The sequence below is a fragment of the Megascapheus bottae genome, chromosome 2 (genome assembly GCF_031878675.1).
Source record: "Megascapheus bottae isolate mThoBot1 chromosome 2, mThoBot2.hap1, whole genome shotgun sequence".
Taxonomy (NCBI): domain Eukaryota; kingdom Metazoa; phylum Chordata; class Mammalia; order Rodentia; family Geomyidae; genus Megascapheus; species Megascapheus bottae.
Window position 1 is genome coordinate 29,425,506 of NC_143510.1, and position 26,989 is coordinate 29,452,494.

The following is a 26,989-nucleotide window of genomic DNA, read 5'->3' on the forward strand; positions in this document are numbered from 1 at the left end:
ACAAATGCTGGCAAGGATTTGTAGAAAAAGGGAAGCTTTTATACACTGTTGGTACAAATGTAAATGAACACAGCCATTATGGAAACAGTATGGAGCTTCCTCAAAGAACTAAAAATAAAACTACCATGTGATCCAGCTATTGTACTACTGGGTACATTCAAAAGTGAGGTAAATTTGCTCCATATGAATTTTTGGATTGCTTCTTCTATTTCATTAAGGAAAGAAGTTGGGATTTTGATGGATATTGCATTGAACTTGTAGATAGACTTTGGCAATATTGCCATTTTCAGGATGTTAATCCTCCCTACTCAGGAGCATTGAAGGATTTCCCACTTCATTAGATATGATTTACTTTCTGTTGTCAGGTTTTGAAGTTTTCATTGTAGAGGTTCTTTGGTTAAATTGATTCCTCAGTATTTAAAATTATTTTTGAGGCCACAGCAAAAGGTGATTCTTTCCTAATTGCACCCTCTCCCTTCTCATTTTTGGCATATAGAAAAGCTAGAGTGCTGTGGATTACTTCTTCAAAGTTTGGGATCCCTTCAAGTAGCTTGGGAGTGGAGTCCATGGGATTCTATAAATACAGGATCATGTCATTTGTAAAGAGAAAGAGAGTTGTACGTCTTTCCCTAATTTAATTCCCTTTATTTTTGCCTCTTGCATTATTGTTCTAGTTAGGAATTCTAATGCTATATTGAAGAGGAGTGTAGAGAGTGGATATCCTTGTCTCATTCCTGATTTTAGAGGAAATGGCTTTAACTTTTCATCATTAAGTATAAAACTGACCCTAAATAGCAAAAGCAGGAAATAGCAGGAAGAATGGTGCCAGAGGAATATCAATACAAAACTTCAAACTCTCTTATAAATCTGTAGCAATATAAAAAAAACAACTTGGTTCTGGCACAAGAACAGGCTTGAGGACCAATGGAATAGAACTGAAGAACTAGAAATGAGCCCACAGATCTATGCCCACCTAATATGTGACAAGGGAGCCCAAAAAGGAAGAAACACAGGCACTTCAACAAATGGTGCTGACAGACTTGGCTAAACATGCAGAATACAAAAAGTAGATCCTTATATTTCACCCAGCACCAGAATCAATTCTAAATGGATCAAAGACCTACCTCAAGGTAAAAGCAGATACCTTGAAAATATTACAGGAAGGAATAGGAGAAACACTAGGGCTTGGAACAAGCCAAAACTTTCTTAATAAAGACTCAGAAGCACACAAATCAAAGAAAGGTTGTATAAATGTGATTGCATTAAACTGCAGAGCTTCTGCATGGCAAAGGACACAGACTGGAAGAAGATTATTACATACTCATACACACACAATGACCTCATATCTAAAATATACCTGCAGTTCAAGATATTAAATCCCCCACCCTGAAAAAAACATCCTCAAAGAAACAACCACCTGTTAACAAGTGGGCTACGTATTAAAGAATGACTTCTCTGAAGAGGAAATGAGAGTGGCCAAGAGATACATAAAAAATAGGCAACATTTCTGGCCATAAAAGAAATGCAAACCAGGGGAGGGGGTAGGAGGAGGGAAATGGGGACAAAAACATGAGAAGAGGTATCAGTGTGTGTGAAGTAATGCACCATCTATCTGGTGAATATAACTGTAATCACTCTATTAATTAAAATAAAAATTGTTATGTTAAAAAAAGAAAAAAATGCAAACCAAAACAACATTGAGATTTCACCTTATACCAGTTAGAATGGCCATTATCAAGAAATTTAATAAGAACAAATGCTGGCAGGGATGTAGCCAAGGGGGAACTCTACTAAATTGTTGGTGGGAATGCCAACTTTGTCCAACCATTCTAGAAAGTACTATGGAGGCTCCGCAGAAGACTAACATATAGTTCCCTTAAGATCCAGCAACCCCACTCTTGAGTACTTACCCAAAAGACCACAAACAAGGCCATACTAAAGTTACCAACACAATCATCTTCATTGCAACATTATTTACCATAGCTACCATATGGAACAACCAGATGCCCCTCAGTAGATAAATGGATCAAGAAGATGTGAACTTACACACACACACACACACACACACACACACACACACACACACACACACACACAACGGACTTCCATGTTTCCATCAGAAACAATGATATTTCCCCATTGGTAAGGAAATGTGAAGAAGTGTAAAAAATAAGAACTACCATATGTCTATGACATTCTTTTTCATGTTTATTTTTTAATTATAATTAATAGAAGGGTTAGAGTTATATTTGCCAAACAGAAGGTAAATTACTTCACATACATTTATACCCCTTCTTATGTTTTTGCCCCTATTTCCCTCCTCCCACCCCCTCCCCTCTTCTTCTTTCTTCCCTTCCCTTTCAAATTTCAAATGAACAAATAAACATATATTCAATATACCAGATAACAAGGTAGGATAGGGTAACAATTTGAAAATAACCAAGGGACAGCAAAAGAGATGAGAAAAAAATAGTACATTAAGAACAAAAACCACACATTATTTAGCGCTTTTCCCATATTCTTAACATGGATCTCAATAACCTACTTGTTTAGTGCATAGAACCATATATAATGAAGTATATTAATATGAATTCCAAGGCATTATTATGTTCTGTATATAGGATTTTTTTAAAAAAATCATTTCTCTTAAAGAGTTTTCTGAACCTTGAGTTTTGTGTATAAGATGACTAGATCTATGGAAATAAAAGAGAATCACAGAAACAGCAGAAAAAAAGATAGACTAATGCAACATTGATACACACCTGACATGAACCTTATAACTTGGAGGAGGAAAGTAGGGAGCAGTACGCCAGGGAAAATGAGGGATGGAGTACAAATGTATAAAAACAAATGTACTCTCCGTTGTGTGGTTGGTGAAGATCTTCTCCCATTCTGTAGGCTTCCTAATTAATTTACTAGCTATGTCCTTTGCCATACAAAAGCTCTGCAGTTTAATGCAGTCCCACTTATCCAGCCTTTCTTTGATTTGTTGTGATTCTTGGTCCTTATTAAGAGAGTTTCGACCTGTGCCAAGGAGGCATAGTATATCTCCTATTCCTTCTTGTAAAGTTTTCGACCTTTTACCTCAAGGTCTTTGATCCATGTAGAGTTAATTCTAGTGCAGGGTGACAAAGAAGGATCCAACTTTAGTTTTCTGCACGTGCTTAACCAGTTCTGCCAGCACCACTTGTTGAAGAGGCTACCTTTCTTCCATACTATTTTTTTGGCTCCCTTGTCAAAGATTAGGTGGCCATAGGTCTGTGGTTTAATATCTGAGTGCTCAGTTCTGTTCCATTGGTCTTCAGGCCTGTTCTTGTGCCAGTACCAAGCTGTTTTGATAATTATACCTCTGTAATAGAGTCTAAAGTTTGGTATTGAAATTCCTCCTGCGCTGTTCTTTCTGTTAAGAAGTGTTTTTGCTTTATGGGGTCTTTAATTATTCCATATGAAATTTTGGATTGTCTGTTCTATTTCTTTAAAGAATGACATTGGGATATTGATGGGTATTGCATTGAATTTGTAGATAGCCCTTGGCAAGATTGTCATTTTCACGATGTTGATTCTTCCAATCCAGGAGCATGGGAGGTGTTTCCATTTCCTCAGTTCTGCTTTAATTTCCTTTTTCAGGGTTTTAAAGTTTTCATCAAAAAGGTCCTTTACATTCTTAGTTAAGGTAATTCCTAGGTACTTTATTTTCTTTGAAGCTATTGCAAAAGGGGTTGCTTTCCTGATTGTTGCCTCATTCCTCTCACTGTTGGCGTAGAGCAAGGTGGTTGATTTTTGAGGGTTAATTTTATAGCCTGCTACCCTTCCAAAGTTTTGAATTAGCTCAAGGGGCTTAGGAGTGGAGTCTATAGGATTCTTTAAATACAGAATCATGTCATCTGCAAAGAGGGAAAGTTTTACTTCCTCTTTCCCTATTTGGATCCCCTTTATGCTTACTTCTTTTCTTATTGCACTGGCTAGGATTTCTAATACTATGTTAATGAGGAGTGGAGAGAGTGGGCTTCCTTGTCTCATTCCTGATTTTAGAGGGAATGGCTTTAGCTTTTCGCCATTAAGTATAATACTAGCTGTGGGATTATCATACACAGCCTTTATTTTTTTCATATATTTTTATTGTAATTAATAGAAGAGTTACATGATATTTGCCGGATAGTAGGTACATTAATTCAAGTACATCGATACCCTTTCTCATGTCTTGGTCCCCATTTCCCTCCCCCCAGCACCACCCCTCACCTTGTTTTCCCCCCTTGCCTATCCAATTTCAAATAACCAAATACAAATATATCCAATATATCAGATAACAAAGTAAGATACTGTAACAATATGAGATAACCAAGGGACAGCCAAAGAGATGAGAGATAACATAGTACCTTAAGAGCAACAATCATTCATTATATGGCTTATGATTCTATATCCTAGAGATCCATCTCTAGCATCCTACTATATGGCCTTGTATCAAGGTTTTGCTCTATTGCAAATCTCTGCTAGGAGAGCCCAAGGTTTCTAATGAGGGAAACCATTGAGCCTAAGTTCCTTTGAGTCTGGCTTACTTCACTTAATATGGTCTTTTCTAAGTCTTTCCATTTCCTAACAAATGGGTCAATGTTGTTTTTTCTGACAGCAGCATAGAATTCCATTGTGTACAAATACCACATCTTGTTGATCCACTCATCAACTGAGGGACATCTGGGTTGGTTCCATATCTTTGCTATGGTAAATAGTGCTGCAATGAACATTGTTGTGCTGGTGGATTTAGTCTGACCTTGTTTCTGGACGATTGGGTAAATGCCTAGAAGTGGAATTGCTGGTCATAGGGGGGCTCTGTTTAGTCTTTTGAGGAACTGCCATACTGCTTTCCATAGTGGTTGAATGAGTTTGCACTCCCACCAGCAGTGTAGTAGTGATCCCTCCTGGCACATCCCCTCCAGCATCTGTTGCTATTAGTTTTCTTGATCCTGGCCATTCTAACTGGAGTGAGGTGGAATCTTAGAGTTGTTTTGATTTGCATTTCTTTTATGACCAGAGACATTGAGCATTTCTTCATGTGTCTATAGGCCATTTTTGTTTCTTCTTCAGAGGAGACTCTCTTTAAGTCTTTGGCCCATCTTTTGATGGGATGGTTGTTACTTTGGAGATTATTTTGGAATGATTCAATTTTTTGAGCTGTTGATATATTTTAGATATGAGGCCTTTTTCTGTTGTATGGTTGTTGAAGATGTTCTCCCACTCTGTAGGCTTCCTAATTAGTTTACTACCTATGTCCTTTGCCATACAAAAGCTCTGCAGTTTAATGCAGGCTTTCTCTGATTTGTTGTGATTCTTGGTCCTTATTAAGAAAGTTTCGACCTGTGCCAACGAGGTCTAGTGTATCTCCTATTCCTTCTTGTAAAGTTTTCAGAGATACACAGCCTTTATTGTACTGAGGAATGTTCCATGGATTCCTAGGCCTCATATCTAAAATATATCAACAGCTCAAAATATCGAATCACCCCAAAACTAATCTCCACAGAGACAACCATCGCATTAAAAGATGGGCCAAAGACTTAAAGAGAGTCTTCTCTAAAGAAGAAATAGAAATGGCCTATAGACACATGAAGAAATGCTCAACGTCTCTGGTCATAAAAGAAATGCAAATCAAAACAACACTAAGATTTCACCTCACTCCAATTAGAATGGCCAGGATTAAGAAAACTAATAACAACAGATGCTGGAGGGGATGTGGCCAGGAGGGATCACTACTACACTGCTGGTAGGAATGCAAAGTTATTCAACCACTATGGAAAGCAGTATGGCAGTTCCTCAAAAGACCAAACATAGAGCTCCCCTATGACCCAGCAATTCTACTTCTAGGCATTTACCCAATCGTCCAGAAACAAGGACATACTAAATCCACTATCACAATGATGTTCATTGCAGCACTATTTACCATAGCAAATATATGGAACCAACCCAGATGTCCCTCAGTTGATGAGTGGATCAACAAGATTTGGTATTTGTACACAATGGAATTCTATGCTGCTGTCAGAAAGAATGACATTGCCCCATTTGTTAGGAAATGGAAAGACTTATAAAAAATCATATTAAGTGAAGTAAGAGAGCCTCAAAGAACTTAGGCTCAATGGTTTCCTCATTTGTCATAATCAGTAGAAACCTTGGGCTCTCATAGCAGAGATTTGCAAAAGAGCAAAACCTAGATACATAAGGCCATATAGTATGACGCTAAATGAAAGGACCTCTAGGATATAGAAACAAAAGCCATATAATGAGTGATTGTTGAGAACATCCTATGTTATCTCTCATCTCTTTTGCTATCCCTTGATTATCTCATATTGTTACAGTATCTTACTTTGTTATCTGATATATTGGATATATTTGTATTTGGTTATTTGAAATTGGATAGGCAAGGGGGGAAAACAGGGTGAGGGGTGGTGCTGGGGGGAGGGAAATGGGGACCAAGACATGAGAAAGGGTATCAATGTACTTGAATTAATGTACCTTCTATCTGGCAAATATATTGTAACCCTGTATTAATTACAATAAAAAATATATGAAAAAAATATTGAAGATACTGATAAGATATAAAAAACAAATGTACTCTCTACCACACTTATATTACTGTAACCCCCTTGTGTATCACTTTTTCAATAAAAATTTTAAAAAAGTTAAAGAAAGAAAGGCAAGCTTGCTGGACCTATATGATCTTCCATATGTACAGCTGTAGTAGTCACAAGAGCCAAGATTGGAATCAACCTAAGTGTCCACTGAGTGAGGAATAGACATTAAAGACAATGTGGATATATATATATATATTTGCATAACAGAGTATTATTTTACCAGAGAAAACAACATTCTCTTTCAACCTACAAAATGCACCTAAATCTGGAGGACATTTTATTAAATTAATTAGAATAACCAGACACAGAAAAAACAGTATTACATGGTGTCACTTCATGTGAGAACCGGTAAAGTTGATCTCGTTTAAATAAACAGCAAAATAATGATTTTAAAAAGCTAAGAAAAAGGAAAAGGAAATGAAGGCTTTGTTATCGAGCACAAAAATATAGTCAAATAGAAGGGCTAAATTCTAATGGTCTCATCACAATAAGGTGTTTATACTTAGTAATACGTTATCCATATTCCTAAGAATTAAAATGGAGATTATTTTCAATATCAACAGTATAAACATGGCTTATGTGTTAATAGCTTTTTATTATTGTACAATCATTGCACACAAAATACACATATATGTTTGTGTTCATATATATATGTGTGTGTGTATACAGTTTCTAGTGTAATGTACTCCAGATAAATTATGTATAAATTCAAAATTAATTTAAACAATTACACAAAGTACTCTCAACTGAATTAAAATGGAAATGACCAAGATGAACATTATTTTACCTAGTTTGAACATAGATGCTGAGCCTGAAAGGTCAAGGTATAAATAAGCAATGAATGTCTACATAGTACTTAATCAATTAGGAAATAATAACAATAAGTGACAGATTCTTTAATTGAACTTAAAAAGGTGTACACAGCAAAGGAAACAGGAGTGAAGAGACACCCTATAGAATGGGAGAAAATCTTTAATATTCATTCATATGAAAAGGTATTAGCATTCAGAATATATAAAAAATAAATATAAAAAATGATCCATAAATAAATGGGTAAATAAATTGGATACATTTCAAGAGAAGACCAAATGGCCAATAAAAAGAAACATTCAACATCCTTAACTATCAGGAAAATGCAAATTCAACTACATTTAGATTCTATCTCACTCCAGTCAGAATGAGTGCCATCAAGGAAACAAAGACTAAAGAATGCTAGTGAAAATGTTGGGAAAGAAATCTTTGTACACTATTGTTGATGTTCCAACTAATGTCAGACACTGGAAAAATCATTATAAAGTTTCCTTAGCAAAAAAAAAATGCTCTTTAACTCTCACTTCTTTCATGAGAAGTAGGAAATGTTTCTTTTTTTCTGTTTGTCCCTATTCTAACCTTGTTATAGGAAAATAAGCCCTTGTGAAAGTTAAGGAGAACCAATAAGCAAGGAATATAACTATCATAAATGACACCTATTTATCACATCACTATTAACAACAGGCAAGTAATAGAATCAGCCTAGATGCCATCAAGGATGAAGAAATAGGAAATGTGATGCATGCATGCAATGTAGTATTATTCAGTATTTAATAAAAATGAAATTATGTCAATTGCATAAAAATGGATGAAAGTGGAGAGCATCATGTTTAAGAAAATAATCTAGTCTCAAAAAGACTATCATTTTTCTCTTATTTCTGGACTTGAGGAAAAGCATTGAAGTTGAATAAAGATTAGAAAAACCATATAGGATACAAAAGGGAAAAGATGAAGAAAGGTTGATGAGGAGAGTTAATCAAGTCAAAGTATATTATATGCATATCAAAGTTATATGAATGAAAATATTACAATAACTCCATTGTTTTACAGATTAGTTTATATTAAAATGTTTTTTAAAGACTTCACAGCAATGGAGAGCTTTCCTGACATATTAACAATTTTATTATACTTATAGAAATTCAGTCTCCTGAATAAAGGCAAATATTAAATTAAACACTTTTACAATAACTTTTTTTTAAGGTGCTTTGAGCTTAAATTTCTGGCATAGTTCACAGTAATTCAAGTAGAGGAGATCTCTATACTGTTAAATTAAAGACACTGTGGGAAATAAATAAGGAGATAGAGGAAACAGTAACCATTCCTAGTGAGTGTTGTATATGACTGAGTAATATACAAACTACCATTTGTACACTGCAATCAGCTGGTGGCTAAGAAAAAAAGAGCTGGAAGGTAATGACACTACCCGTGCCATGCTATGACTCTAAAGCTCCAAATTAGTCATAGAAAATCAAAGTATGTGCCGCATAGAGAACACAGTGCCAGGAACCATATGCTGGGCATGCAGGAAGTAAATATTAAGGACAACTGCAGAAGATGTGATAGCAGACTTCAGTAAACTTTCTAAGACAATAACCTATAGAACCAGCTGTGTTTGATTATGGTTTTTCACAAAACAGATGGTTTTAAGAAATCTAAAGGGATTCAAATCCATAGTTCTAAGGTTATAGATTTCAAACATGGAAAAATAAGCAATATCCTAATATTACACTCCAAAGGTAAATATTCTTTTTTTGCCAGTTTTGGGGCTTGAACTCAGGGCCTGGGCACTGTCCTCAGACACCTTCTGCTGAAGGTTAGTGCTCTGCCACTTGAGCCACAGCACCACTTACGGCTTTTTCTTTGTATATGGTACTAAAGAATCAAAACCAGGGCTTCATGCATGCTAGAAGAGCACTCTACCACTAGGCCACACTCCCTGCCCAGGGAAATTTTCTTTAATTCAAAAGTGACTATCATGTAGAAAGGCCATGAAAATATTTTTTAAAAAAAAAACAGAAAAAGTAGAAATATAAAGGAGGAGCAGGAGGATGAACATCTTCAAAATCCATTGTACACAGATATAGAATGATTACAAGGCCACCCTGTGTTATAATTATATGCAAATTCAAAACATTTTAAAAGAAAATACAAAATAATATAAATGGCAGACTAATTCTAGAAGAAACAGGAAGAATAGTATGACTTTATAATAGATAATTCAATTTGGAACAGATAGTACAAAACATACAATGTACATTTGAGGCAAGTTAAAATCTGGGATACAAACTTGTCACATTTTTATTGAAGTAGTTTTTTTTCTTTTTTAGTTGTTCCTTCTCCTGCTTTCTACTGTCATTATAAAGGTGGTGTGCAGGTACAGTTACATAAATCAGGTAGAGAGTACAAGTTCTTTCTCCAAGTTTTCCCTCCCCTCTGCCCCCAAGATGTACAGTTCATTTTCAACATAGTATCGTGAGTACCACAACTGCATTTGTTCACTCTTTGTTCCACCATTTCTGTGCTCCCCCTTGCCCTCCCCCAAATACATAAATGTACAAATAAGACAAAATGTACAAGAAGCAAAAACAGCAACAAAGGGGAAAAAACCTCATTTCCATTTTTTGGAGTTCATTTTAATAAATATCATTTTATATGCTCACATGCACATAGTTATTGAGCCTTTGTGATCTTCTCTAAGAATATTCTCATTTGGTCTCACTATGTGAAAGTCTAGAGTCTTGTATAATTTATCATATCCAAGTGTATTTTTTGTCTTTTACCATCCAGTGTGTTTACTTGTAGATTTATAGACACATTCTAGTTCTGACAAATGAGGGAAACCATGCAAGCTATGTTTCTTTGGGTCTGGTTTACTTCACTTAATATAACTTAACTAGTGTTCCTGAAATAGTATTAGATAAGCAGGACTGAGTAGAAGCAAAGTCCCAATGGCAGGTCCATAGGGAATAATAAAGATACAGTGTGATCCTCTTTGGGATGCTATAACAAATGTCATAACAAAATAGGTTATAAGCAAAAGAAACATTTTTCATAGTTCCAGAATGTGGGATGATCAAGATCAAGACAGCAACAGATTTGCTTCATTGTCTGGTGTGGCTTTTACACATCCTACCTTCTTGCTAAGGCCTCACATAGTGGAAGGATCTAGCCATTTCCCCCAAGTCTGTTTTATAAGGGCACTTATTCATAAGGGTTTACCCTCATTACCTAATCACCTCTCAAAGATCCCTCTGCTGAATACCTTAGGGATTAAAATGTCAACAGATGTGGTTTTTGGTGTGAATAGAGACTTTAAGATCAGAACAAGGGAGACTTTCTATCTGGCTGAAGAAGCAGAGGCCTTTCCCCTCACAGTGCTCAGTCACTGTAAACAGGCCATTTCTGAAGGAACTACATGCCTTTAAGAGAGGCGGAAAGAGTGAGCAGCACTAGGAACAGGTGGGACAATCAGCCCTTATAAGGCTCCAGAAGGGAGAATCACAGAATCCATGCTAAGCTTCTGTCCCAAATTAGATAAAATAATTTCAAGTGCTGCATTTAAGGAAAGTCATGGGGGGTAAGGGGGATTGAGGAGGGTGGGTCTTGAACTCAGGGTCTGGACATGATCCTGGAGGGTTTTATTTTTTTTTTTGCTTTTTGGTTTTTGTTTCAGGCTGGAGGCTTATGCTCTACTACTTGAGCTACAACTCCACTTCCAGTTTTTTTCCTACCTGAACTAACTAAAACTACCCTCCTGGGTAGCTAAGATTTTAAGAGTGAGCCACAGGCATCTGCCTAGGGAAGTTTCTTTCAAGCTAACATTTTTAAAGGTATTGTGATGCAAAAGACACTTATGACATAGCAGCAAGATCATAAGAGGTCAATGTCTATCAAATAACACCTCCAGAAAAAACAGCACTGCATCTTTGATATTAAGGGCCTCATAAATATCAGGCCTACTGGTTGACCTTAGAAAAAGATAATTGGACTCATTTTTTTTTCTGCTTCTTCCCTCTATATACAACTACATTTTGCCAGAAATTACTCAATAAAAATGATAAAAGAACTCTGAAATACAGAAATGGAAAAGCATCCTGGTTAGGTACTGGCTCAGAAATTGAGTTTACTGATTAAAAAAAAAATTCCAGTGTACTTAGATATCATCTCCTATGGGAAAATCTTCAATCTTCAAACCAAACAAGCAGAGATAAGGAAACTTAATTGGGAATTACTGTAGAGTGTCAACTCCCCTACCTCAACACCAGAGCTCTGACAGGCAGTCCAATATGTCTTCAGTAACAGTGAAGTCTTGAGCCATCCCCACCAAGTATTTGACAAATATCTATAACAGGCAATAATTCTTTTTTTTGCCAATCCTGGGGCTTGAACTCAGGGCCTAGACACTGTCCTTGAGCTTTATCAAAGCTAGCACTCTACCACTTGAGCCTCAGCACCATTTTTTCTGTGTATGTAGTACCAAGGAAAGGAGCCCAGGGTTTACTGCATGCTAGGTGAGCACTCTACCACTAAGGCCCCACTTCCAGCAAAGAATTCTTAAAACAGAACAAAAGTAACAATAACAAAACAAATGTTCAATAGAAAATGGATAAAAGACATGAAGAGACATTTCACTGAACATCATATGCAGATGGTAAGCACATGAAAAGATATCCAACATCATTACCATGAGTATAATTAGCCAACTTAGCTCAAGTACACTAAAGAAATGCAATTTAAAACCACTACCGACTTTGCATTCTACTTGACTATGAGCTACGGAGCACTTAGCACTCAGAGAATTGATGGGCTCAGAGTCATGGAGATGGACCAACACCTGGTGGTGATCAATGGGGCACATCGGGTTAAGAAATAAAAGCTTGCCCATCTGATTTGGAAACAATGCTTGAGCCAAAAACATCCTTGGAAAGAAATTGAAAACACTGGTGGAAACGGTATGCGGAAGGCGGGGCCAGTGGTGGCTATCAGAGCTGTCTGCACAACTGCATGCTGATCCAGTTAGTGTAGAAAATGGAGGCATAGAGTTCGGCGGAAGATGGTAGGATTCAGTGTGAGTCTTTCTGAGCTCCCACCAAGATACCAGTTCTGGCAGCTTAGGGAAAGTTTGCAACCAAAAAATTGATACTAAGTAAGCTTTAGCGACACAGAGATCTCAGTCACAGAGGAAAAAGGCAGAACACCGGCACAAGAAGAGAGCATGGAGCGGCCCCGGCCGCAGAGCAGCAGTGGAGACAAAGCTGCTCTTCTGAATCTGAGCAGACAGCTCTTCTCAGAGGTGCAGACCTGCCAGTTGCAGACAGAGCCTGCGGGAGCCCAGAGCCATCAACCGGCCATGCATGGACCTGCCAGCTTCACGGAACCAGAGAATCCAGCAATTTGTGAGTACCTCCAAGGAGAAGTTTCCACTTCTGCTTGTGGACCGGCATTGGGAGGGAGGGCCCTCCCCCACCAGCAGAGAGCAGTGCCATCTTGACTGCTGACAAAGACCGGGCCAAAGCAATTGGAACCTGAGAGGTGGTGCTGGCAGCTCCATCATTCTATAGGGCAAAGGATTTCCCAAGATATGTTAGCCGGAAATCTGCCCCCAGCGCTGCTGAAGTCCATCCACCTTGCTAGGCCACAGGCCTGGTAAACAAACCCACGCTCAAATCTTTCAGCAAGCAATCTGATCCGAAAAACCGCAAAGCCAAATCACAAGAGAAAAAGACTTTGTGAAGTGTTTGGATCCCGAATTTAGTGGAGACACAAGTTTCCTATCCTGAGCCCCACCCGCAAAAAAACCCTGAAGAATGCCCTTTTCTTTTTGTTGTTGTTCTTCTTCTTCTTTGTATCTTTTTCTTTTTTTCTTCTAACCCTTTTCATTTGCATTTTTAGATGTTCTTATTTTCTCTTTACCATTTTACCTACACCTTTTTTTTAATGGTATGAATCTTTTCTTTTTTTTTTCTTTCTCTTTGTTTTCCTGCATTCTTCTGTCACTGTGGTTGTTCCTGGAAACATAATGACAGCTCTGGGTACAGTCTGAATAAAATTACATCTACATTGATACATTCACCTGCTTTTTAATCTCCTGGTTCTCAACCTTAGTATTTCTTGGGTAGGAGCTCACAATAGTGAGGAATCTCTCCCCACCTTTTTCTTTTTGTTTTGTTTTGTTGTTTTTGTTATTCCTTTTGTATTGTTTTTTGTTTTTTTGTTGTTGTTGTTTTTGTTTTGCTTTGTTTCTTTTTTTCTTTTTAAAATTTTTTATCATTGAAATCTCCTATATCTACCTCCCTCTTTTCTCTATATATTCTTCTTATTACTCTTCTTATTTTCAGAAGTTCTATCTAGTCTTTTCTAAACTTTGTACTCAAATACTCCATTTGCCTATCACCTTAGGTCAGTTATGCTTACGCTATACATTTTCTTCAATAGGATAACAATCTTACACTCCTACAGTATTCTTTTCTTACCTCCCCTGTTGTCTCTCATGTTATTTTTTTTTTATCTCTGGTCCTCTGTTCATCCTTCAACTCTTAAAATGCATGGATCTACATTTGATAGTTGTTGAGCAATGCTCTATATCTAGGTGTTCAATTATACTCTAGGTCCAGAGGGACTTAAATACAATAGAGATTGGATTGAAGGGCTTACTTTTTTGGTCAGAAATCAGCAATCATTGTTGTATTAGATTTGTCTATAAATGCACAAAAAGAAAGAAAGAGGGATAAAACCAATCAAAAATTGGGAACATCTATTGTCAGCCAGCTAAAGAGGTCTAGATTGGTTATATCTGGAAAATTATAATCTTGTGTAGTATTAATATTGCTCCCATTTTCAAATGGGCAGAACAAGAAACTCAAGAAAAATGTCAAATCAAGGAATAATATATCCCACCCAATATAAACAGGCAATGGAGCAGTCAGTGGCAAATCTAGAGGAGAGTCTTCCAAGTGCTATACAAATGCAATTGATAAACATCATTAATGAAAAGTGTAAAAATATAAAGAAAGAGATAAGGGAGGAAGCCATAGCTAAACAAGAGGAAAACATAAACAAGGTGATATGTGAAAAAGGAGAAGCCATAAAGGAGGCCATAATAAAGGTTTTTCAAAGAAAAATAGATGAATTCATAGAATCCACAAACAAAAAGGTGCCGAACTTCAACACATGTCCAAAGAGAATAAAGCTACTGAGCTAACCACTCAAATGGAAATCAAGGAGCTGAAGAAATCCATACATGATCTAAAACCAGAGTTTCAAGGCATCAAAAATGAGCAATTAGAAGCAAGGGAGATGGACAATGCAGAAGAGAGACTTTCCAGGGTTGAAGATAATTTAGTTGTTATAGAGAAAGAACAGAAAATGAATCAATCCAAATCTAGGAAATATGAGAGAACTGGATCAATAGAGACCAAAGATAGGATCCTAGAAGCAGCTAGGGGGAACAGAACAATCACATATAAAGGCAAACCAATCAGAATAACCTCAGATTTCTCAGGAGAGACCATGCAAGAAAGAAGAGATTGGAAGAATGTATGTCATGCCCTGAAGTCAAATAACTACCAACCAAGAACACTATACCCTGCTAAGCTCTCATTCATAACTGAGGGAAAAATGAAAACATTCCATTCCAGGGAAAAACTACAACTCTATGTCGCAACAAAACCAACATTACAGAAAATTCTCAAAGAGGTTCTACACATAGAAAACAAACACAAATGTAATACACAAAAAGACATGGCTAAAACTTATAACATCTAAGAACCACAAGAACAATCAAGATACAGGCCCTAATGAAAGCTTTTAAAAATGGCAGGAACTAATAAATATTTCTCAATCCTGACTCTCAATATCAATGGACTTAACTCTCCAATTAAACGATATAGACTATCTAGTTGGATTAAAAACCAAGATCCATTGTTCTGCTGTCTTCAAGAGACACACCTTGCCCAAAAACCCTAATATTTTTTGAAAGTGAGAGGGTGGAACAAAGTTTATCAAGCTAACGGCCCCCATAAACAGGCTGGAGTTGACATCCTCATATCAGATAAAATAGACTTCAAACTAAAATTAGTAAGAAAAGACAAAGAAGGTTACTACATGCTACTAAGGGGATCTTTCCTCCAGGAGAACATAACCATCCTTAATATCTATACACCAAATTCCAGAGCTCCGAACTTCATCAAGCAAACTTTACTTTCACTGAAACCATACATAGAATGAAACACACTGATTGTTGGTGACTTCAACATATCACTCTCACCTATGGACAGATCAACCAGGCAAAAACTCAACAGAGAAACCTTAGAATTGAACAACTGTATAGACCAACTAGATCTAACAGACATTTGCAGATTATTCCACCCATCAAAAACATAATATACATTTTTTTTCAGCAGCACATGGAACATTTTCCAAAATAGACCACATTTTAGGCCATAAAACAAACCTGGACAGATTCAGAAACACTGAAGTTATTCCCTGCACTATCTCAGACAAAAAGGGCATCAAATTGGAACTGAACACCCATCTCCACCAATGAAAACCCTGTAACTCATGGAGATTGAACAACACATTGTTGAATCACCAAGGGGTCATCGAAGAGATGAGAACAGAAATCCAACAGTTTATGAAATTTAACAAAAAGGAGCACACAAAATACCAGCTCCTTTGGGACACAGCAAAGGCAGTACTCAGAGGAAAATTCATAGCTCTGAGTGCCTACAATAACAAATTGGAAAAATCGCAAACCAACAATTTAATGTGTCACCTTAAGCTCCTGGAACAAGAGCAACAAACTAACCCTAGTCTCACTAGAAGGGAAAAAATTATTAAACTCAAAGCAGAATTAAATGAATTGGAGTCTAATAAAACTATAGAAAGAATCAACACAATACGGAGTTGGTTCTTTGAAAAAATTAACAAAATTGACAGACCCTTAGCAAATTTTACCAAAAAAAGAAGGGAGCATACCGAAATAAACAAAAGCACAGGCAAAAATGGTAATATCACGACAGAAATTACCAAGACCCAGAGCATCATGAGGGAATACTTCTCAAACCTTTATGCCAACAAATTTGAGAATCTAGAAGAAATGGACGAATTCCTAGCCAATATTAACATACCCACACTGAACCAAGAAGAACTATCCCAACTAAACAGGCCTATGTCAAGCACTGAAATAGAAACGGCAATAAGAGAACTTCCACCTAAGAAAAGCCCAGGGCCAGATGGACTCACAGCTGAATTCTATAAGGTCTTCAAAGCAGAGCTTACACCAATACTCCTCAAGCTCTTCAACGAAATTGAAAATGAAGGTTCTTTACCAAACTCATTCTATGAAGCCAGTATAACCCTCATCCCCAAACCAGACAGAGAGTCATCAAAGAAAGAGAACTATAGACCTATTTCTTTGATGAACATCGATGCAAAACTTCTCAACAAAATACTGGCCAACTGTCTACAACAACTTATCAAAAAAAGTATACACTATGATCAAACAGGATTCATCACAGGGAGGCAAACCTTGTTCAACATACACAAATCAATTAATAAAATTCAACACATCAACAGGAGCAGAGACAAAAATCACACGATTGTCTCAATAGAAGCGGAAAAGGCATTTGACAAGATCCAACACCCCCTTATGTTAAAAGCTCTGGAGAAACTAGGAATCCATGGGACATTACTTAGTATAATAAAGGCTGTGTATGACAATCTGACAGCTAGTATTATATTTAATGGCGAAAAGCTAAAGCCATTCCCTCTAAAATCAGGAATGAGACACGTATGCCCACTCTCTCCACTCCTCTTTAACATAGTATTAGAATTCCTAGCCAGTGCAATAAGGCAAGAAGCAAGCATAAAGGGGGTCCAAATAGGGAAAGGGGAAGTAAAACTTTCCCTCTTTGCAGATGACATGATTCTGTATTTAAAGAATCCTATAGACTCCACTCCCAAGCTCCTTGAGCTAATTCAAAACTTTGGAAGGGTAGCAGGCTATAAAATTAACCCTCAAAAATCAAGTGCCTTCCTCTACGCCAACAGTGAGAGGAATGAGGCAACAATCAGGAAAGCAACTCCTTTTGCAATAGCCTCAAAGAAAATAAAGTACCTAGGAATTACCTTAACTAAGAATATAAAGGACCTTTTTGATGAAAACTTTAAAACCCTGAAAAAGGAAATTAGAGCAGAACTCAGGAAATGGAAACACCTCCCATGCTCCTGGATTGGAAGAATCAACATCGTGAAAATGACGATCTTGCCAAGGGCTATCTACAAATTCAGGGCAATACCCATCAATATCCCAATGTCATTCTTTAAAGAAATAGAACAGGCAATCCAAAATTTCATATAGAATAATAAAAGACCCCGTATAGCAAAAGCACTTCTTAGCAGAAAGAACAGTGCAAGAGTTATTTCAATACCAAACTTTAGACTCTATTATAGAGCTATAATCATCAAAATAGTTTGGTACTAGCACAAGAACCTAATCTTTGACAAGGGAGCCAAAAAACTAGAATAGAAGAAAGACAGCCTCTTCAACAAGTGGTGCTGGCGGAACTGGATAAGCACATGCAGAAAACTAAAGCAGGATTCTTCTTTGTCACCCTGCACTAGAATTAATTCCAAATGGATCAAAGACCTTGAGGTAAAAGGCAACACATTGAAAACTTTACAAGAAGGAATAGGAGATACACTATGCCTCCTTGGCACAGGTCGAAACTTTCTTACTAAGGACCAAGAATCACAACAAATCAAAGAAAGGCTGGATAAGTGGGACTGCATTAAACTGCAGAGCTTTTGTATGGCAAAGGATATAGCTAGTAAATTAAATAGGAAGCCTACAGAGTGGGAGAATATCTTCACTAAGCATACAATGGACAAAGGCCTCATATCTAAAATATATCAACAGCTCAAAATATTGAATCACTCCAAAGCTAATCTCCAAAATAACAACCATCCCATTAAAAGATGGGCCAAAGACTTAAAGAGAGTCTTCTCTGAGGAAGCAACAAAAATGGCCTTTAGACACATGAAGAAATGCTCAACATCTCTGGTCATAAAAGAAATGCAAATCAAAACAACTCTAAGATTCCACCTCACTCCAGTTAGAATGGCCAGGATCAAAAAAAACTAATAGCAACAGATGCTGGAGGGGATGTGCCAGGAGGGATCACTACTACACTGTTGGTGGGAGTGTAAACTCTTTCAACCACTATGGAAAGCAGTATGGCAGTTCCTCAAAAGACTAAACATAGAGCCCCCCTATGACCCAGCAATTCCACTTCTAGGCATTTACCCAATCATCCAGAAACAAGGTCAGACTAAATCCACTATCACAAAGATTTTCATTGCAGCACTATTTACCATAGCAAATATATGGAACCAACCCAGATGTCCCTCAGTTGATGAGTGGATCAACAAGATGTGGTATTTCTACACAATGGAATTCTATTCTGCTGTCAGAAAGAATGACATTGCCCCATTTGTTAGGAAATGGAAAACTTAGAAAAGATCATATTAAGTGAAGTAAACCAGACTCAAATGGAGATAGGCTCCATGGTTTCCCTCATTTTTCATAATCAGTAGAAACTTTGGGCTCTCCTAGCAGAGATTTGCAATAGAGCAAAACCTAGATACATAAGGCCATATAGTATGACACTAAATGAAAGGACCTCCAGCATATAGAAACAAAAGCCATATAATGAGTGACTGTTGTCCTTAATGTACTATGTTATCTCTCATCTCTTTTGCCATCCCTTGGTTATCTCATATTGTTACAATTTTTCACCTTGTTATCTGATATATTTTATATGTGCTTAACTGGTTATTTGAAATTGTATAGGTAAGGGGGGAAATCAAAAAAAATGGGGGAAGGGTGGGAGGGAAATTGGGACTAAGTCATGAGAAAGGGTATCAATATTTTTGAAGTTATGCACCTTCTATCTGGTGAATATAATGTAACCCTTCTATTAATCACAATAAAATACTTGAAAAAAAAAGAAAAGAAAATGGAGGCATACAGTGACTGTGGCTGCTGCTGTGTATTGACTGCTTTAATGTGCTATATCAGACATTTAATGAGGGCCCTGTATTTGCAGACTGATTTGACACCAAATGATTAGAGATTCTAAGTATCACCTCAGGTCTTCCAAAGAGACTGCCTTTTCTGCTTTCTTTGGATCTAATTTGCATCATCCTTTTCCACAAGAGAAAGATGTACCTGCTAGAGCAGAAGGTGGCAAGCAATCAGATGGACAAAACTCCTAGGAAATTTTAATTACTTAATTGCCTCTTGTTATGTAACTTGTCATCATTGAGTTAATTTAATTATTTAATTTAAGACAAAGATCTCACCACGTTACTATGACTGGTCTGGAATTCACAGGCTCATGCAATCTTCCTACCTCAGCTCCTCGAATAGTTGAGTCTGTAAATATATGCCAACATATCCAGAAATTAGTTGTAAAATGGTCATCTGTTCAGCAATGATGTTTAATATTTCAACATTAAGCTTGAAATGAAATATATATGTACTTAAAAGAAGGCCTTTTATTCTTCTTGACTTTTTGTATTGAAAATATTTTATTATATTAAGTTTTAAAACTACAGATATGGTAATAAATGACTACTCATTACCCAAAAGAATAAATAAAACCGGCTGCCCTGCTTCCTTCACCCACTCTACCCCTTCACCTGCCTTGGTGACCCAAACGCTAAACGTTTTGTGAGGTTATTTTGTTTTGTTTTCCTTTGGAGCACGTGATCCTGTGCAAACTTGCATTTAAGAACTTCCTACATAACTAGCCAAATGGAAGAAGCATCTGAGGGCTCCGGAAGAAACTAGGGCCATTCCATGCCTGTATGGACTTTTGCATAACTTACACTCTGGGAGCTTAAAGAAAAATACACACACAGGTACAGGAAACACAGCCAGACCAGAGTCTTTTCAGACCGCTGCTGACCGGAAAACGTTGTCTTTCATTCATTCTGTCTACCCTCCGCAGAGTCCAGTGCTAGCTCCCAGCTCTACACGAAAAAATTGGGCGGGATTTGTTTTCTTTTTTTTTTTTTCCGTTAAACGTCCTGCCATTCACTAAGAGGAGAAAATCGATGCTACGTTGGGAAATACTCAGAGAAGCCGATCCAGCTTCTCCTAAGCAGCTGGCAGACAAGTAAAAGGGTCACAGGCTGACTGAGCAACTATGGGCCCAAAGAGAAGGCAGAAGACATACCCACTTACTGGGAGGAATGGGGGGACTCGTGGCATGGTTGGGAGCTGGGTTGTAAAGACCTGAAGTTGCAAGGTACAGGTGGCTCACGCCTGGAATCCTAGCTATTGAGGAGGCTGAGATCTGAGGATCATGGTTCAAAGCCTGCCCAGGCAGGAAAATGTGAGATTCTTATCTCCAATTAACCACCAGAAAACTGGAAGCACAGCTGTGGCGTGAAGTAATAGAGTCCCAGGCTGGGGCAAAAGAATTCCAGGACTGGAGCTGGGAGTTTGGCCTAGTGGTAGAGTGCTTGCATAGCATGCACGAGGACCCAGGTACGATTCTTCAGTACCACATACATAGAAAAAAACTGGGAGTGGTGCTGAGGCTCAAGTGGTAAAGTGCTAGCCTTGAGAAAGCCCAAAGACAGTTCTCAGGCCCTGAGTTCAACCTCACGACCAGCAAAAAAAAAAAAAAAAAAAAAAAAAAAGAATTCCAGGACTATGCCCAGGACCTGAGTTCTCAAGTCCCACCAATAACAACAAAAAGAAAGGAGGGGCCGGGAGCTTGCCCTAGTGGTAGAGTGTTGCCTAGCATGCATGAAGACCCAGGTTCGATTCCTTAGTACCAAATACATAGAAAAAAGCTGGAAGTGATGATGTGGTTCAAGTGGTAGAGCAGTAGCCTTGAGAAAAATAAGTCCAGGGACAGTGCTCAGGCCCTGAGTTCAAGCCCCATGATTGGCAAAAAAGAAGAAGAAAGAAGAAGAAGAAGAAGAAGGAGGAGGAGGAGGAGGAGGAGGAGGAGGAGGAGGAGGAGGAGGAGGAGGAGGAGGAGGAGGAAAGAAAGAAAGAAAGAAAGGAAGGAAGGAAGGAAGGAAGGAAGAAAGAAAAGAAGAAAGAAAGAAAAAGAAAGAAAAGACTAGAAAAAGAAACTGAAGTTGTTCTCAGAAATACAATACTTCCTGGGGCCGGGAGTTTGGCTTAGTGGTACAGTACTTGCCCAGCATGCACAAAGACCCAGATTTTATTCCTTTGTATCACATATATAGAAAAAAGCCAGAAATGGTGCTGTGAGCAAACTGGTTGAGAAAATCCAAGGATAGTGCTCAGGCCCTGAGTTTAAACCCCCGAACTGGCCAAAAAAAAAAAAGAAAGAAAGAAATTGAGCCCAATATTTTATTAAAAAGTAAATCTGGGAGCCAAGTGTAGTAGCACATACGTATAATACTAGTGTTCTGGGGGCAGAGTCAGGATAGAGAGTTGAAGCCAGTCTGTAATATAATAGTGAGATTTTGTCTTAGAAAAACAAAACAGAAATGTTGAGCTAAGCATGGTAGGACATGCTGCTTGGGAGGTTAGAGGCTAGCCTGGGCAATAGATGAGGAAAGCACAATAAAAAAAAATAGGGCAGGATAGAAGTGTGGCCTATGAATAAAGTGCTTGCCTAGCATGAATGACACTCTGGGTTTGATTCCTTGGTACCACATACATAAGAAAAGCTGGAAGTGATTGGTGCTATGGCTCAAGTGATAGAGCTCTAACCTTGAGAAAGCTCAAGGACAGCGAAGGCCCTGAGTTCAAGCCTCAGGCACTGGCAATAAAAAAGGGGAGGGGGGGAAGGGTGTAGCCTCACAATGTCCTCCAAAATTTTTTATGAAATGTAGAAAGCAGACTACACATATAATAAGGTCTGATTTGGCTCTGGGTCTCCATTGTCAACCTTCTGGAAATACTTGTGGAATGAATGAAGGTTCCCTGGGGACAAGACCAGATTTTGGAAAAGGTTTCTTGGAAACCTATAAATGACTAAACTCAAGGCCCTGGGTCTAAGCCCCAATACTGCAAAAAAGATAAAAGAAGGCAAAAGATGGGGACTAGTTAAATCATTGTTGGGCCATTTATATACAATGAAGCATCTCTCTCTCTCTCCCTTTTTTTTTTTTTTTTGCTAGTCCTGGAGCTATAACTCAGGGCCTGGACACTGTCCCTGAGCTTCTTTTGCTCAAGGCTAACACTCTTACCTACTGAGTCACAGTGCCACTTCCAGAATTTTCTGTGTATGTAGTACTGAAAATCAAACCCAAGGTTTCATGTATGCTAGGCAAGCACTCTACCAATAAGTCATATTCCCATTATTAGGTATCTTTTACATGCACAAAATTTCCTTAGGAAAGATAATGTCAGAAAAAGAGCTGATGGCGAGCACAGTGGCTCATGCCTGTAATCCTAGCTACTCAAGAGTCTGAGATCTGAGGATTGAGGTTCAAAGCCAGCCCGGGCACTACAAAGCCTGTAAGAGGAAGCCAGGCTCGGTGGCTAATGCCTGTAATCATAGCTACTCAGGAGGCTGAGATCTGAGAATCAAGGTTCAAAGCCAGCCCAGACACTAAAGAATGTGAGACCTCCAATTAATCACTAGAAAACAGGAAGTGGGACTGTGGCTCAAGGGATAGAGCAGTAGCCTTGAACTGAAGAGTTCATAGACAGCACCCAGGCCCAGAGTTCAAGCCTCATGAATGACTTAAAAAAAAGGGCTGAAAACAGAAACATTTCTTTGATATCTATATGTATGTTTCGAATTTATTTCATTCTGTATGCTGGAGTACCTTTTAAATTTTGTGCATGGAGATATGTAAGCTAAAAATGAGTTCCAGCTGGGTATGTACCTTAGGGCAGAACACTTGCCCAGCATGTTGAAGCTCTGGGCACAAAAAAAGTGGAGGAGAAGGAAAAAAAAAGCATTAGAAGTCGATACAGCTTCTGTATTACTTTTGAAATTTAAAAATATATTTAGTTTAATCTAAGAGGAAAATAGACCATGCAATTTCTGTTCCAAATTGTTCTCAAATATCCTTTCTGATTTTTACTCCTCAGTTCCCATGTGATTGAAATTTAAAAATAAAAGGAAAAACCTTGAAAAAAAAGAATAAATAAAACCACTACCATATATATGCATATATTACAATATCTCATCAGAATACTAAAAATTAAAATACTGATAACATAAAGCAATAGTGAGAATACAAAGAAATGGAATTCCTCATCAATTTCTGATAGGAAAGCAAAATATTTACAGCTCTTCTGTAAATAGCTTGGTACTTCCTTTTAGAACTAACAATAAACAACGTAAGATTCAGCAATTATACTGTTAGACATTCATTACAGAAGAACATAACTTATTTTCACATAAAAAACTTGTATATGAATGTTCATAGCAGCCTTATTTATATTAGTCAAATCCTGGAAATTATTCAAACTTCTTTTAATAAGTAAATAGTTAAATAAATAACAGTATATTCATGATATGGAACAAATTATTGATATTCATTTGGAAGACAATTATGCTGTGTTGGAGGTGGGGAGAAAGTTAGTATCTAAAAGGACACTGCCTGATTGCTTTTGTTTAACGTTCATTGGATATGATCATTTTCGATATTAAAGTCAGATTAGATAAGCTGGGCACCAAAGGCTCATGACTATAATCATAGCTACTCTGGAGATCAAGGTTTGAAGCCAACTCCGGAAGACAAATTGGAAAGATGCATCTCCAATCCATCACCAAAAAAGTCAGAAGAGAATCTGTGGCTTAAAGTGGTACTGACCTACCCTTGTGCAAAATAGCTCAGGGACAGTGTCCAGGCCATGAGTAGAAGCCCTAGTACCAGCATAAAACAAAACAAAACAAACAAACAAAAACAGCTGTGAAGAATGGAATGACTATAAAGGAGTAGCATGGGCTAAATCTGGAGTGCACACCTATAATCCTAGCTACTTGGGAGGCAGAAATTTTAAAGACAGTAGTCTGAGGACAGCCCAAGCAAACAATTAGAAAGACTTCATCTTAATCAATAAACTGGTCATTATGACATGTGCCTGTCATCTTAGCACAAATATCAAGATCAAAATTAAGACTGATCCAGTCAAAATATAACCACACCTAACCATATGAAAACATACGGGGGATGTGTGGTAGAGTATCTGCCTGGTAAATTCAAGTTCCTGCATTCAAACCCCAGTATCACAGTCATCAAAACATACAAAAACAGTAGCATGAAGGAATCTATTTGTGATAGTATAGAAGTAAATTGATATGGCAGTGCTTTGAGGAAGCTACATGTACATGTATACACACATATAGACACACACACACACACACACACACACACAATGAGTGTTTGTTCAATGAGTGACATCTGAATAATCTCTGGGTTGTACAAATGTCACTTTTCTATTTTCTTTAATTTTGTTTCCAGTCCTGGGCCTTGAACTCAGGGCCTGGGCACTGTGTTTGGGCTTTCTCAAGGCTACAGCTCTACCAATTGAGCCACAGCACCATTTTCAGCTTTTTTTTCTATGTATGTGGTATGGAGGAATTGAACCTGGGTCTTTGTGCATGCTAGGCAAGCACTCTACCACTAGTCCAAACCCCTGGTACACTTTTCTATTTTTTATATTGTACAATAGTTAGGTAAAATATGTACACTAAGAAAGCTGGGACAAGGGTAGAAAGCACCTCCCTGAACATTTCTATAATTATTATAAAATTTAACATTTTAAAAATGGACTGTCCTTTCACATATTTTATGAGTACAATGTGCAATTATTAAATCAAACTAATGAACACATCACCTCACATGTTATTTTTCATGGTGAGACATTTAGCAAATTTAAAGCATGCATTTGTACTTACTGTAATCACAATGTTCTGCAACAAATCTCAAAAAGTTACCCTTCCTGTCTGAGACCCCTCACTTCAACGAACATCTCACCTGCATCTTCTGCTAGAAACCATTCCTGATATTACTTCTATGACAAAATTAGAAGTGTTTTCATTTTTTAGTCAGACATGTAATTTGAATGAAACATAATCAAAATATTCCTTCCTTTGCCATTTTCCCAGCATCTGAACCTATCTTTGGAAGAAGAACCAGCTGATGCTAACAGTTCCAATAATCTCCTTTTTTCTAACTCGTTCCCTCCTTCCCTATAGGGGCCAGGCTAGAATCCCCCCACTGGCTAGATGAATGCTATGCTGGTACCTGGGCTGACATGAACCCTTTCTTGATGCTAGGCTATCTCAGCTAGAATACCTGTCTCCTTGTCTGCAGCAACATCCTCCAGAATGCTGCTATGTTCTCCCTCATCAAACACTGTCTGCTTTCAATGATTGTGGCATTTTGCAGTGGTATTAAAAAGAAAAATCCTTAAAGCATTGGCAGAACAGTCTTAGGTATTTATATAAATAATTTATTGTATATAAAGTCTCCCAAGAGGAAAAAGAACGCTAATGTACAGACAGTGCCTCTCTCAGGGGACCCATGCCATTTGTCTGTAAATTCAACACACTGATAGCCATTTACAACCTGCAAAGAAAAAAGAATCTATCTAAAGGAGAACACCATACCGCTATTCCTTTGTCATATTAAGAAACACTGTCATCTGAAACTTATCTAAATTCTTATTCTTTTCAAACAAGACTTTAAAATATAACCACTGAATTGGCCAATCACTACTTCATTCTTATCCTTCCAATATTCAGATGTACTAAAACATTAGTGATAAAAATTCTTTATTTAATTTTTTTCAATTCTCATATTAAATTATAATAATCATTTTATCACAGCAGTATTTTTATGTCCCTTGAAGCTAAAGCTGACTGTTCTAGTAATGATTTTTCCAGTGCTTATCATTAATTAAAAGTTACAAAACAATTACCAAGCTATCTGTAATCAGAATTTCAAAGTAAGAAGCATCAATATCCAATAATTGAGAACATTTTGAAACAAATTTTAATAAGCAAAAAATTAAGGAGGAAAAATTATTTCAAGTTGAAAACAGATCAGTGTATCCTACTGAAAAGTTATAATTGCCCATGCCTTCCAGGCATTTAGCCAATTTTTCTCCTATAGCAGATGCTAAAGAAAAGAAATATAGTCAGGCTTTTCCATTTCTGTAATGTTTACAGACAGAACACATCAACAATATACTATTTGGAATTTGGTAGAAAGTAATGTCAAGAAGCAAATAATCCTCTGCTAATGTACCTCTGTCATCTTCATCACTGAAGAGGGCAAGTAAGTGACTAAATCACTACTATGCTGACATAATTGTAGAACAGAAAGAAAGAAAGAGAGAAAGAAAGAAAGAAAGAAAGAAAGAAAGAAAGAAAGAAAGAAAAGAGAAGAGAAGAGAAGAGAAGAAGGAGGGAGGGAGGGAGGGAGGGAAGAAAGGAAAGACTGTTACAGGACAATTAATATGCTGACTTCACACTTTGTTAATCCCACTGTCATTAGAAGTAGCTTTTCCAGAGAGGGTTATGGGGTTCAATGGCTTGACT

The 26,989-nt window shown here is 37.5% G+C and overlaps 1 protein-coding gene across 1 annotated transcript in view; it reads right to left on the reverse strand.

Moving 5' to 3' along the window:
• The window catches only part of Fhit (fragile histidine triad diadenosine triphosphatase), a 1,032,375-nt gene extending 1,012,513 nt beyond the window's left edge, over positions 1–19,862 (reverse strand). Inside the window, exon 1 of the mRNA XM_090323228.1 lies at positions 19,794–19,862. The gene's annotated coding sequence lies outside the window, so the exon portion shown is untranslated. The remainder of the gene's footprint in view (positions 1–19,793) is intronic.
• Positions 19,863–26,989: the final 7,127 nt, after the last annotated feature.